At 42.6% G+C, this 13,757-nt stretch overlaps 1 protein-coding gene across 1 annotated transcript in view; it reads right to left on the bottom strand.

Moving 5' to 3' along the window:
- The window catches only part of LOC122815075, a 3,014,144-nt gene that overhangs the window by 1,867,082 nt on the left and 1,133,305 nt on the right, over window positions 1-13,757 (bottom strand). The window lies entirely within an intron of this gene.

Here is a 13,757-nt window from a genome sequence, read left to right as displayed (position 1 = left end):
CCTCTCAGAAGTCAAGGCCAATGTCAGTGATCTCTGGCTGACTAAATTTGCAGATGCTTGCAAACTATGAGCTGTCATTGAATCTCACACTGGCACAAATGTTTTCCAGGTGGGGCTAACACAGGCAAACAACTGGTGTCAGAGTCATGGACTGAAATTAAATGCCAAGAAATGCATAATAGTATCCTTTGGGAAGTCATCCATCCCTGGTAACTATCATATTGACAACACACCCCTTAGAGATGACCCAGTAGTCAGGGACTTATGAATACACATAAATAGTAATCTACCCTTTGATCATCACGTGTCTACAGCGGTGAGGAAATCATTCTATGCTGTGCAACGTATAAACAAAGGTATGGCATCTAAGTCCAAGGAAGTCATTGTTCCTCTGTATTTGGCATTCATCAGACCTAACATTGAGTACAATACCCCTTTGGTATTTACCTAACCAGGCATATCCAACAATTGGAACATCCACAGAGGTTCCTCACTAAAAGAATACAGTGCATAAGTAATATGTCCTATGCAGACCACCTCAAGGCCCTATACCTGTATTCTGTCTCCTACAGGCTTTTGAGGGAAGATCTATGCCTGGCATACAGGGGTCAGACTCCACTCTGATGGACCTCCTGCATATCCACAAAACAAACAGCACCAGAATTACCCATTCTAAAGACTTAAACCTTGGCTGTGATATAAATAGGACCTGCTGGAGAGCCAGGTATGTATCCCAGAGACTACCCTGTCTATGGAACAGGCTCCACATCCATATAAAGCGGAGTTCCTCCCTAACTCAATTCAAGTGCAACTTGGTCAATTGGATGGGAAACCAGAAATCCATCCCTGGTTTGGCACCTAGGTCTGCAATGGACAGAGGTAACCTGTAAATGGTTCATCTCCCTGGCCTATGCTTACACTTATCAAGGGTATCAGAACTTGTCAGAGATTTGGGATGCATGGCTAGGCTTCAAAATGCCCTTGTGGTTGTTAGCCTAGTAAACACCTATGAACCTATAAACATCCTCATCTCTTCTTGCTTTCTTCCTGTCTCTCCCAAATTTGATTTGTCCAACTGTCCTCTGCTTTCCTGCATATGTGACCAAACTATAGCAATCTATTCTCCTTAGCCTTTTATGTAAATTAGGCTACTTTGTCTTCTGCCCTGATGTCTTCATTTTTTTCATCCATCCAACAGTGTATATCCTACTTAATCTTGATCATCTCAGGCTTCTTCAGCTGTTCTGCTTTCACTGCCTAGATTTCAGAGCCATGGAGAAACACTGGTTGCACCACTGTTTTTTACACCCTATATTTCAACTTGCTGGGTATTCTTCTGTCATATACTGCACCCAGGACTTTGTGCCCATTGGTTGCAGCACATCCAGCTCTAGCTATGATCTCTTCATTCAGACTTCCTTTCTGCTTATGCAGATACCTTTAGCTGTTAACTTGCTCCAGTCTTTTCCTTTCTATCTCAGTTTTAATCTTTTTCTGATTTCTCCCATTTGCTTCCATGACCACTGTTTTGTCCAGTTTTATCTCATGTGCTTTTAGTCATGCATTCCAGTTCCCTATCATTTGCTGAATTTCCTATTTAGAGTCTGCTTCTAATGCCATATTATCTGCAAACAGCAGCTGTGTTGATTTGTCCCCCCTGACCTGTTTGCTAATGTAGTCTGTCACCAGCACAAACAGCACTGGACTCAGAGCTGAGCCTTGATAAACACCCATTTCAATGGAAACCTCTCTTTGAGTCTGAACACTGATACACTTTGTAATTAAATCCCCACACTACTTTTGGTACTTCAAACCATTGCACGAATGCCTAAATCAGCTTTGTCTGGACCTTGTCAGATGCTTTCTCCAAGTTTAAGAATGCAGAGTTAGATTCTTTCCTCAGTTCCAGTTTCATCTCCACTTTCTATCGTATTGTAAACATTGGGTCAGTTGTACTGCATCCTGCTCTGAATCCAAACTTTTCTTCTACCATCTTGCTTTCTACTGCTCTGTATATTTGTTTATCTCACTCATTACTCCTCAGCACTCTTTTGTCATATGACAGGAGCTTGAGACCTTTGTAGAGCCTGCAGTTGGGAATGCCTCCTTCTGTTCACTGGCACTGAATGTTGAGATAGGCCTCTTTCAACACTGTGATGAATATTCCCATGAGCTACTACTTCCCTAACATACTGAGGATTCTGTATGCCTCCCATTATCGTTTTTGCAGGTGTATGTCTCCAAATCTTATATTAAGAAGCCCTCTGCTAGCTCATCATTATAATTTAATTTAATGCCTTCCCTAATAAATGTTATAGTATTCTTAAGGCAACTTCTGCATACCGCTCCTTGGTCTACCATTTTCATGAATAGACCCCCCTACATATATAACAACCCCCTCTATGCAATGAGGTCTTACTATTAAATGCTGAAATGTAAAACCTTGAGTATCAAAGTTCCTCACCAGGAGAATCCAGGGCCTCAAACGTCTACCCTACGCAGATTGGCTAAAGGTCATGTCCCTCTACTCAGTCTCAGTCTCATACTCTCAGAGGTCACCTCTGTCTGGCATACAAAGCAATCTCAGACCCCACTTTGATGGGACGTCTGCATATCTGCAAGTCAAGCTCCACAGTAGTAAACAGTACGCGCAACCTCAACCTGGTCTGTGACATCAGTAGGACTTGTTGGCAGGACAGATTTGTGTCCCAGGGACTTCCCCTTCTGTGGAATAGACTCCCACTCAACTTCAAGCAGAGTACCTCATTAACCCTTTTTAAGTGCAACCTGGATAACTGGATGGAGAACATAAAATACATCCCTGGGATTCCACCTGTGTGCCTGTTGGACAGAGGGATTGGGTGCTGACTTGTTGGAACATAGGCTAAATTCTTGGCTAGACTTGTAAGAGTGTCAGGGCCAATAGCCTAGTAACTTCCTATGATCCTATCATCCTATGATCAGAAATACCAACACCTAATACCTGAAATACAAAAGGACAAAATAGCAAAGCATAAGTGTCTCCCTGTGCCTCCGTTGTGGGGGAACAAGACCCCCCCACCCCCAATGTTATATATCCCAATTCCACTCTCACACTAACTTGAAGAAGGAAGAAATATCCCAAAAGAAGGGAATCATTGTTGGCACACACTTAGAAATTCCACTGGCCTTGATTTCTGACGGAAAAGAGCAAGCAGCATTGTAGTCCTCAGTGTCTTGTTCTTTGGACAACTGATACTCAGGAAATGTCACCACAGCAACATGTAGATACCCCATGGAGTAGCATGAGGCAGAGATACTCCATGGAGTAGCGTAAGCCACATAGCCAATAAGCTATTCTTGTTTACTGAAGGTATCTGGGGTAACAGATGCTCCATGTATGTGTGTGTTTCCTTTTTCTTCTTTTATGCACTTTCCTTAAGTGTTTTGATGAATTCACTTCAAACTCCTTCTCCTGTCTACTTGTTATAAATCCCAGCCTTTACTATACCCTGCTTCTTGGGGAGGGAGCAGGCAATGTGTAGGTCCCATGCATGTTTGTGCTGTCATAGGTATGTGGCCACTGTAGCTACATGAGGACTTAGTTTGGACTAAGTTGTGCTATAAACTAAGGATGGTAACAATGATAACTGTATCTCATTTTGATATCCTAACTCATGTGTCCAGACTTTTAAAAGAGTATCAGTGTCTTTTGCCCTGTTCTGCACCTCTAAGTAGATAAAACAATACCATTGTTGGATGAAGATTAAGAGTGGCACACAACTAGTTTCTGAAAATGGATCGTTAGCATAGAGGTTTAAGACTATTGCTGATATGCTAATAACCTGCAGCAGTCCAGGTGAGATTCCCAGATCAACTTTCCTGCTCTGTGATACTGTGCAAGTCCATTTATAGACATTGTCCTGAGCTGGGCCTGAAAGAGGTCCATGTGTTAAAGTGACCAACCCTATTTAATAAATGCATTGTTTAGCAATTAGCACAGATAATTAAGACAAGTTGTTAATATGCTACTTCCTGTAGTTAGCCTTGGGTTTAATTTCCTCGGCCTCAATTTGTCTATTGTGTGATTCTGAGCAAGTCACTTAACTATACTATTACCTCATAGACCACATGCCTAGAACTAACCTAGAACCTATAAGAGGGTGGATATCACCCTGATCAGGGTACCTACACATTATTTGTTTATGGTAGAGTTAATACTGTGCAGCTCATTAAGCATATATGTGCTAAAAGTTTGTTTTCAAGGGATCTCATAGTGTCTTTTTAGAGCTGTATATAGAAGCACATCTGAGATCTATGCTCAGTTACTACTGTCTGGGAAGAAAGTCTATATATATGACAATTCTTGTTTTTTTTTTTCTGACTGAATTTCTGTAATATATGGTTGGGTGAGTAGGGCTGTGCCTGCTGCATGAGATAACTATAAGTCAGCATATTGCCAGGAGAATTATATATAGCAGTAAATATGTACTAATGAAGTAGTACAGCAAAGAAAAGCTCCTCTGAGGAACAGAAAAAAAGTTCTGTTTTCAGAATAATTATAGCAAACCGCTTGCAGCAAATGTAACAAGTGGCTTGCTATGTTCATTCTAAGTAACACACATGGAGCACTGATTATATACTGCTTCAGCCCTGACTGTAAATGTGAGATTGAATGCTGGTATTGCACTACCACTAGTCAGCATCTACTGTTGACATCTCCTGACAACTTGCACCAGGGGTATCTGCTCCCTTCACCCTTCCCTAGCTATGCTCTGGTGCTAGCTATGCAACAATGTGCAGGAAGAGCAAGGCAAAAAAAAAAAAAACAAATTTGATAGGCAGCAACAGTGAAACATGTAGAGATATCAGCAGAGAAAATGTTGGGATCTTGCATGGGATGTAGTAGAGGCTGAAACAGACAATTAGTAGATAAGCTGAGTGAAAGGAAGGTTAAGTATGATTGAGTAAGAAAAAGTAGGATTATTGTCAATAAGAGTAGCTATAAGGTGCCAGTGAATGATATGTGGCTGGGTCGAAGAAGAAACAGAATGAATTGGGGTTTGTTTTAGTATTATTATTATTATTATTATTTTTATTTATCCTTTGTTGACCAGGCTAGTCCCACTAGGCTAGTTTCCTCTTTTCAGGGGAGACCCGAGGTGGTATTTTTGTACTAGATGGGGAACGATTTGACTAGTGATTAGGAAACTTCTTCTACTCTTTTCAAGTGACACCTGATGGGACCTCAGCGCAGCGTCTCACTGAAAGCAGCACTCCCAGCAGTGTAGGACCCCATTAATGTTGTACTGTAGTGTCAGCAATCAATTGACCTGGTATGGGAATATAACCCAAAACTTTCTACACCAAAGGCAAGTGTTGTACCTGTTGTGCCACTGAAACTGCTAATGATGCTATGCAAGAGGGGATGAAAGAAGAGGAAAGAGCAAGGTATTTAATCAGGAGATATTGAAGGGGAATAGGAGGATATAATAAAAATAAGGGGGGGGGGTTCAGTAGGTGAGTAGGAAGTGGTAAGCAAGAAATTTAGAGAGAAAGGATTATAGAAACACAAGCTGTAGATATAATAAAAGAAATTGCTAACTAAATGTAAAAACCTAAATGTATTTTTAAAAAGTTCAGAAACAAACTAAATGAAATGCTTTCTTTGCTTACTAGAAAGGGAGAGGAACAATATAAAACATGTTTCTAAAAAAATTAAAAGTTTAGTTCTTGGCAGTCCTTCTGTCTGAAGAGCTCTCTAACGGAAGAACTGAGTAGAGCAAGCTTTCAAGCATACAGAGCAAGATATAACAGAAATGTCTTAAAGTTGCAAGAATCAAAGTGCATCACAAACAATCCAAAGCTGATAACAGAACAGCTGCTGTACTACACACTGACAGCAGACTCCACGTACCAACTTACTTAGCTCAATAAAGGAAGCTGATCTCCCTTACTGTTTTCCACAGGAGATCACTGCCAGTGTGATCCCTAAGTGTGTGCTAGCAGGGATTCATTTCTTTTAGAAGATAACTTCTTTCTTTTTGTTTGTGCGACTGTGGAGTTTGTATATATATATTTGTAAAGTGGAGGGATTACCTTGCCCCCAGAGGAATACAGGAGGGACTTTCCCCTTGCATAAAATGCTCAGTTAATTTTTGTTGGGCTGACCCTAACCAGTTGTTTTCAAGCAAACTTTTCTCATGGAATTGTAACTCAGCGTCTCATTATGGAAGTTCATAGGTTCATAGGTTCATACTAGGCTATCTGCCCTAGGGCATTTATAAGCCTAGCCAGAGTGTGTTTGGCTTTCGCCACCCATTTTAAATGAATTTTGCTATGCCCTTTTTCGAGGTTAGTATACTGTGCCTCTGTCTAACAGTGACACAGAAGTGATACCAGGGGTAAACCTACGATCCCCCATCCACTCATCAAGATTCCTCTTGAAGAGAGTCAATGAGGGACTCTGCCTAACCTGGACTGGGATTTTATTCCAGAGTGAAGGGAGCCTCTGGGTTATGAATCTGTCCCTCCAGCATGTCCTATTTATTTCAGTGCTGAGGTTCAAGTCTCCTGAGTGCGTAGCTCGATGGGATTTGGATTTTCCGAGGTGCAGCATGTCCATTAATTCCAGGTTGGACATGGCTTTATACGTCAGGCACAGATTGCCTCTGAGCAGGTGGTATGCCACTGAGTAGAGCTGGAGTTTCTTTAACCAGGCAGCATATGGCATCTGTTTGAGCCCTTTGATCCTCTTGGTGAGGTACTTTTGGGGTCTTTCCAGTTGCTGCAGGTGTCTGGTAAGGTACATCCCAAAAGGGGCATTGTACTCAATTATGGGCCTGATGAGGGATGAGTAAAGAGGCACGATGACCTCCCCTGATCTAGATGTGAACCCCTTCATGATTAGGTGGGCTATATAAAATGTTTTTCTAACCATTTTGGCCACGTGGTTTTCAAATGAGAGATTGCTATCAACATGGGTCCCCAGGTCCCTAATTACTTCTTCCGTACTTAATGGATTACCACCTATGTGGTAATTTATGGGCACTTTGTTTTTTCCAAAGGGGATGACTATACACTTTTTGGCATTTAGCTTGAGGCCATGGCTTTGGCACCAGTTGTCTGTTTCTATGAGGCCCTATTGTAGGATGCTTATGTCGGCTGGAGAGTCGATTATGGTGCCTAGTTTGCAGTCATCTGCGAACTTGTTCAGCCACAGTCCTTCTGTGTTGGCCTGTACCTCCGAGAAATATATACCAAACAAGAGAGGTCCCAGGACTGAGCCTTGTGGAATGCCACTTGTAACTGGTTTGGAGTCTGACATGGCTCCAGCAATTCTAACCATGTGGGTTCTGTCCTTGAGCCAGTTTGCAACCCATCTAGTGACATAGGGGTTTATATTTAAGCTGGTGAGCTTATCTATAATGACCGAGTGGGGTATTGTATCGAAGGCTTTTGCGAGGTCCAGGTAGGCTGTGTGGACCACCTTCCCCTCGTCAATGGCCTTGGTGACTGCTTCAAAGAAATCGACCAGGTTTAAGAGGCAGGATCTGCCCTTAACAAAGCCGAACTGGGTAGGATCCAGTGTCTGTAGGTCCCCAATATCTTTATTTATGAGGTCCATGATGATCCTTTCCATAGCTTTGCAGACCAAGCTAGTCAGGCTTATGGGGCGATAGTTTCCAGGATCCATTGAGGCACCACCTTTGTGGAGAGGGACCACTGTTGCTGTACGCCACTCTTTGGGTACATATCCTGTAGTAAGTCTGAGATTGAACAGTAGTTTTATGTTTGGGTTTAGCTCTTCTTGGAGTTCATGTAGGACGCAGCCCAGGACACCGTCTGGTCCCATTGATGCTGTGTTTTTTGCTTTGGAGAGGGCGGCTCTTACCTGAGCATCTGAGATGTCAGGAGAGCAGCACTCTGCTGGGATAGATATTTGCCCTTTTGGTGGGGGGGGGGGGTGAAGTTTGCACTGAACCTGTCAGCTTGGATGTTGGCAATGTCTGTGAGTTTGGTGTATCTTTTGTGATTTTGGACTAATTCTGAGCATATCTGGGAATTTCCACCCAGGTTCCTAACATAACTAAAGAAAGCCTTGTAATTATCCTTAGTGTCCTGTGTAATTTTTCTCTCGAAGCTGGCCTTAGATGATTTTATGAGTGCCCGTAGTTTTTTGTTAATACTGATCAGAGATGCCTTCCCTTTTTGGGATTTTGCTCTATCATGTAGTAGCGTCCTCCTTCTATTGTATAGTTTGTTTATGGCTGGGGTCCACCAGACAGGACGCCTGCCTTTGGAGGATTGGGTCTTGGTTTTATTTGGGATTGCATGATCCATGCATTCCTGAAGGTGTTCATAGAATGCGTTTATAAAGGATTCTGCGGTCTGGGCCATATTTTCCACAGGCCCGGGGGCTTTGAAGGATTCCACCTCGGTTTTGAGGATTGTGAAATTTGCTTTAGAGAAGTTTTTCACTGTGGTTTTCTGGGCAGGGGGTGGGGTTGGGATGTGAATATCCAGTGAGATTAGTTTATGGTCTGATCTTACCAGTGAGGGATGCACTTCTGGTCTGGAGCATAGAGCCCCCATGTTGGTGATGATCAGGTCCAGTATGTTTTACCCTCTTGTGGGAGTGATAACAAGTTGTTCCATAGCATTTGAGTTTATAAATTCTAGGAACCTTTGGGCTAGGGTGTTGGAGCTAGAGTAATGCTCCCAGTCTATGTTTAGGTAGGTGAAGTCGCCCAATATAATAGTGTTTGGAGAGACCTTCATATTTTCCAGTGTTCTTAGGAAGGCCGAGTGGGGTTCCTGGGTTTGGGAGGGTGGTCTGTAGCAGGCTATAAACTGGATGTCAGTTTTACCCACTGTTAGTTGCACATGGATAGTCTCTGATGCTTTGTGCTGTGCCACCAACCTGGAGGTGTTTGTATCTTTGACGAATATTGATACTCCCCCTCCTTTTGTGGTTCGGTCCATGTTTTGGGGCCAAAAAGCATGGTATGAGGTATAACCTGGTAGTGCTGGGGTGCTCTCGGGAGCCTTGAACCAGGTTTCTGTTACTGCACAGATATCAATGTTCTCCATGCTAAGGAGAGTTTCGAGTGCGTGCATCTTGAGGTTCAGACTTCTGGCGTTGAGTAGCATTACTCTTAGTTTCTTATCCCTTGTGATACCTATGGAGGTGGGTTTGTCTTTTGAGCCTTGCCTAAAAAAGGCACTATGGGGGTGGCAAGAGCCTTTGCCAATATCCGAAAGCCCAGGGGTGACAGGTGCAAGCCGTCCCTAGCGAAGCATTGTGGCTTGTTGAGCATGTCATCCCAGGCTGACAGTCATTGGATCCCCTTTGAATGACACCAATACTTAAGCCAGTTTTTGAAATTGATTATCTTGTCTTCATATTGTGGCATCATTCTTGGTGAGGGTAAGATGCTACTCAAGGTCAGGGTCATACCGGCCTGGGCTACATGCTCAGAGAGCTCCTCTATGTCTCTTTTCATGTAGTCCAGGGAGGTACGCCTCAGGTCATTCACACCAGCATGGACAATGATTGAGTCATATTTGTACTTGGAGTGACCTGAGTGCTTGTGTTATATGGCGGATCCTACCGCCCAACAGGCAGCTCACCGTGACCTTCTCCTTGTTCAGCCTGGTGAGCGGGAGGTCAGTGTGCCTGATGATAGAGTCACCTATTACAAGTGCATCAGGTGTGTTGTTTAGCCTTAAGGGCTGTGACTGTTCAGCACATTGGCTTTGTGAGCTATATGTTGCACGTGTTTTGTTTTGGGGTAGAGGTTGCTTGGGTGTCTGCTTTGGAGGTCTCTGCTGCTTAGACAGATTTTTATTTAGAGCCTCCGAGTATGTTTTTGTGTGTTTGTGTTTGGTTTGCTGTTGTAGTAGGTCTATGTGAGACTGGAATTGTAGTGAGTGTGGTTTCCTTCTCCTCCTGACTGGTTACACCAGTACTGAGTTGAGAGAGCTTAGCCTCCAGTTTGGCTATATGATTGCATTTCTCACGTGTTGGAATTTGTTGGGAGGAGGAGAGGGTTGTCTGTGTACATGAGGCAGTTGTAACATTGCCTCAAGATTCCCAGATTCAGCAGCTGGACGGGAGAGGAGATTGACAACTGACCTTTGGACATGCTAGAATAGTATTGGGAATTCCTTTATAATTGAAAAAAGGGCCAATGGGGAACAAGGTACTCAAGAGGAGTTTGTGAGGGTGTAGTGCTTTTTAATTTTTTAGTGCTGACTTATATAATTGGTTTAGTGAGCAAGTGCCAGGCTTTAGAGTAGGAATAGGGTGTTTATTATGAGAACTAAATCAGTTCTAAGAGAAAAAGTGAAGAGCAGACTTTGTGGAGCCAAGAATGGTTTAAACCCAATTAAGCAGAGCTGCCCGATGCTGTGCTATGCGCAAAATCGCGCAAAGCCACGCCAAAGTGGGTTTTATACAGGGGGCTTGAAAGAGCTAGAAATTGGCCCAAAACGGCCAATAGACTACCAGATTCTTGTGCTGGGAACACTCCTCCAGGGATAGATAGGCTGCTCTAAGCTCCCCACTGCCACTGGTGAACAAAGAAGCCTCCCTTTATCCAAGAAAGGAAATGGGCAACACAGGAACTTTCCAAAAGTCCAGAATACAGCAAAGCCTGTATTTGGACTACTCTAGGTCAGGAAAGATGGGAAACAAGGATCATTTTTTTTTTTTGCAACAAACAGCAGGAAAATGCAATAAATATGTAACACAGGCTAGCACACTTGAGTGTGTAACCTCAACAGGTAAATGCAACAGACAGGACAAACTTTAAAAGTGCAGGTGCAAAAACAACTTTAAACAGTTTAAAACAGTTCAAGAAGCAGAAATACTTGCAGTTTAGATAGATCGGACAGTCGCCCAGGTAGTAGCAGGAAAAAAACACTTTTATCAGGTTAGCAGTTGCTCTTTTAGCCTCTCTGCTGCTAGCACCACTCTGCAGGACCAAGAGGAGCTTGGCTGAGTAGTAACAAGAGCAAAAACCATGCCAAAGTGGGTTTTATACAGGGGGACTTGAAAGAGTTAGAAATTGGCCCAAAACGGCCAATAGACTACCAGATTCCTGTGCTGGGAACACTCCTCCAGGGATAGATAGGTTGCTCTAAGCTCCCCACTGCCACTGGTGAACAAAGAAACCTCCCTTTATCCAAGAAAGGAAATGGGCAACACAAGAACTTTCCAAAAGTCCAGAATACAGCAAAGCCTGTATTTGGACTACTCTAGGTCGGGAAATACAGGAAACAAGGATAATTTTTTTTGCTTTTTTTTTTCTTTTTTGCAAGAAACAGCAGGAAAATGCAATAAATATGTAACACAGGCTAGCGCACTTGAGTGTGTAGCCTCAACAGGTAAATGCAACAAACAGGACAAACTTTAAATGTGTATCTTTATGTACTGAAGCAGTGTGCCCAGTGGTTCACAATGTACAGCAATTAAATAAAGAAGTCTAACTGAGTCTAGTGTAAAGTGACAAGTGTCAAAAGTTCCAGAAGCTTTAATAGTAAGCAACAGAATGCTCCCTATACTTTAATAACATTCCAGAACACAAACACTTCATACAAATATAAAGGAACCAAAAAAGCAATGGCCTGCAGTGAGCAGAGCCTTTCATCTGCCAAACAGTTACGATGGAGAGAAGGATCACTAACTCTGGTGATCCTGTGGTCAGATCAGATATAGAGTAATTGTTTGGTTATAGCTTTCTATTGAAGGGCATATGCCTAGTATTAGTTTACATATCTTAGCTGAATTCTAATATTATTGTTTACATTTCCAAGTTGTATTATTTCATAGGAATGCTTTTTTAGAGTATGCTTAAACTTCACCATTGCTACATAGGTTCATAGGTTGGTACTAGGCTATCGGCCCTAGGGCCTGTACAAGCCTAGCCATAACAATCCCCTGGCTATTTCTTCCAGAAATGCACACCTCTAGTCAATTTGTTCTTAGGGTTGGGAGGGTGGCCTAATGGTTAAGGTGTTTGCCTTACAAACACAAGGTGCGGGGTTCGAGTCTCACAAGGGATAATTGGCTAGGCTTAAAGTGGCTCGCAAGGGCAGTTAGCTTAGTACTAATCTATGAACCTATGAACCTATGAACCTATGAAGTCAAGAGCATTGAGCAATATTATTCTTTGGGTGATGAGCTTAAAGTCATTTGTTGCAGATTTGTAAGTATTCTGCTGTTTAATGTAGTGGTAACTGTTCAGTGTGTCTTCTTGGAGGAATTATTTATTTCCTAGCTGAAACTGTCAAGACAGAGCTTCCTATGGAATGATGAAACTTATTTTTCTGTGAATCTGCTCCCCCAGCATGATGTCATGTTAGGTTAAAATTGTGAAAGCAGAGTTGGAAATATTGAAGCATGTCATCCTTTTTTCAGAGACTTGCTCTTATTTTTCCTGGGCTTCAACTGTGACAAGGATAAAAACAATGTAAATGCATTCACACTCAGTTCTGAAATCAATCAGTATTGCAGTGGGTGTTTCACAATTTTACACAACACCACTTTTCAGTTACTGTTATACATTTGCAGTGGTGAAATAGGTTATATCTCTGTGTTGTACTTTTAGTAGCTTCATGCTTGTTGCAGTTCATTTTTAAAAATAGCTTGAATAACATGTTTTGTTTCTCCGAAAATAGTTACTCATTTATATATTGATTTCTGACACCTAAGCCTAGATATACTGTTAGTTGTTCTGTGAGTAGCTCTCAACTGTTCAGAATATGGTAGAATGTCCTCAACTGGGTTTTCACACAGACACACACACACACACACACTCACACACACACACACACACACACACACACACACACACACACACACACACACACAGAATTTCAGCACAATACTGTTGCATGCTTCATACTTGATTCCTGTGTGTACATCACTGTTTATTTTGGTGATCTATTCTCAGCATTATCTCTGTATCTACCTACCTCCAAATAGTTTCAGAAATAAGCCTTTGTTCTCTCATAAACTACACTACAATTTTGTACTACATTTTTTTGAGGGAAAAAAAAAATCATGTTACATTATTACATACAGAAGAATTGAAATAATGCACCACATTTCACTCCTTTGCTCAAGAGCAAGGTTTTGTATGTGTGTGTGAGTGTGTTTGTGTGTGTGTGTGTGTGTGTGTGTGTGTGTGTGTGTGTGTGTGTGTGTGCGCGTGTGTGTGCGTGCATATGTACGTGTGCACACGCATGTGTTTGTCCATATGTGTGCGTGCGTGTGCATGTGTACGTGTGTGCATGTGTGTGAGCATGTGTGCACATGTGTGCATGTGCACGTGTGTGCACGTGTGTGTGTCTGTGTGTGTGTCTGTGCATGTGTGTGTGTGCGTGTGCGTGTGTGCGTGTGTGTGCGCGCGTGCACGTGTGTGCACATGCGTGTGTGCGTGTGCATGCGTGTGTGCATGCATGTGTGCATTGGTGCATGTGTGCATGTGTGTGTGTGTGTGTATGTGTGTGTGTGTGTGTGTGTGTGTGTGTGTGTGTGTGTGTGTGTGTGTGTGTGTGCATGTGCGTGCGTGTGTGCAAGTGTGTGCATGTGTGTGTGCGTGTGTGAGTGTGTGCGTGTGCATGCATGCGTGTGTGTAACAATGTGGAAGACACAGCTTTTGTGAGGATCATTACACTGCTCATTCCTAATTTCATATTCATAGTTTAACAGTCCAAACCATTCACTGACTTCCTCCTCAAAATTCCAAACAAAAACACTTTACCTATAT

This window comes from Protopterus annectens, chromosome 11.part0 (genome assembly GCF_019279795.1).
Source record: "Protopterus annectens isolate FY-2018-M chromosome 11.part0, PAN1.0, whole genome shotgun sequence".
NCBI lineage: Eukaryota > Metazoa > Chordata > Ceratodontiformes > Protopteridae > Protopterus > Protopterus annectens.
The sequence above is the reverse complement of the archived record's forward strand: the minus strand, read 5'-3'. Positions and strand labels throughout refer to the sequence as shown.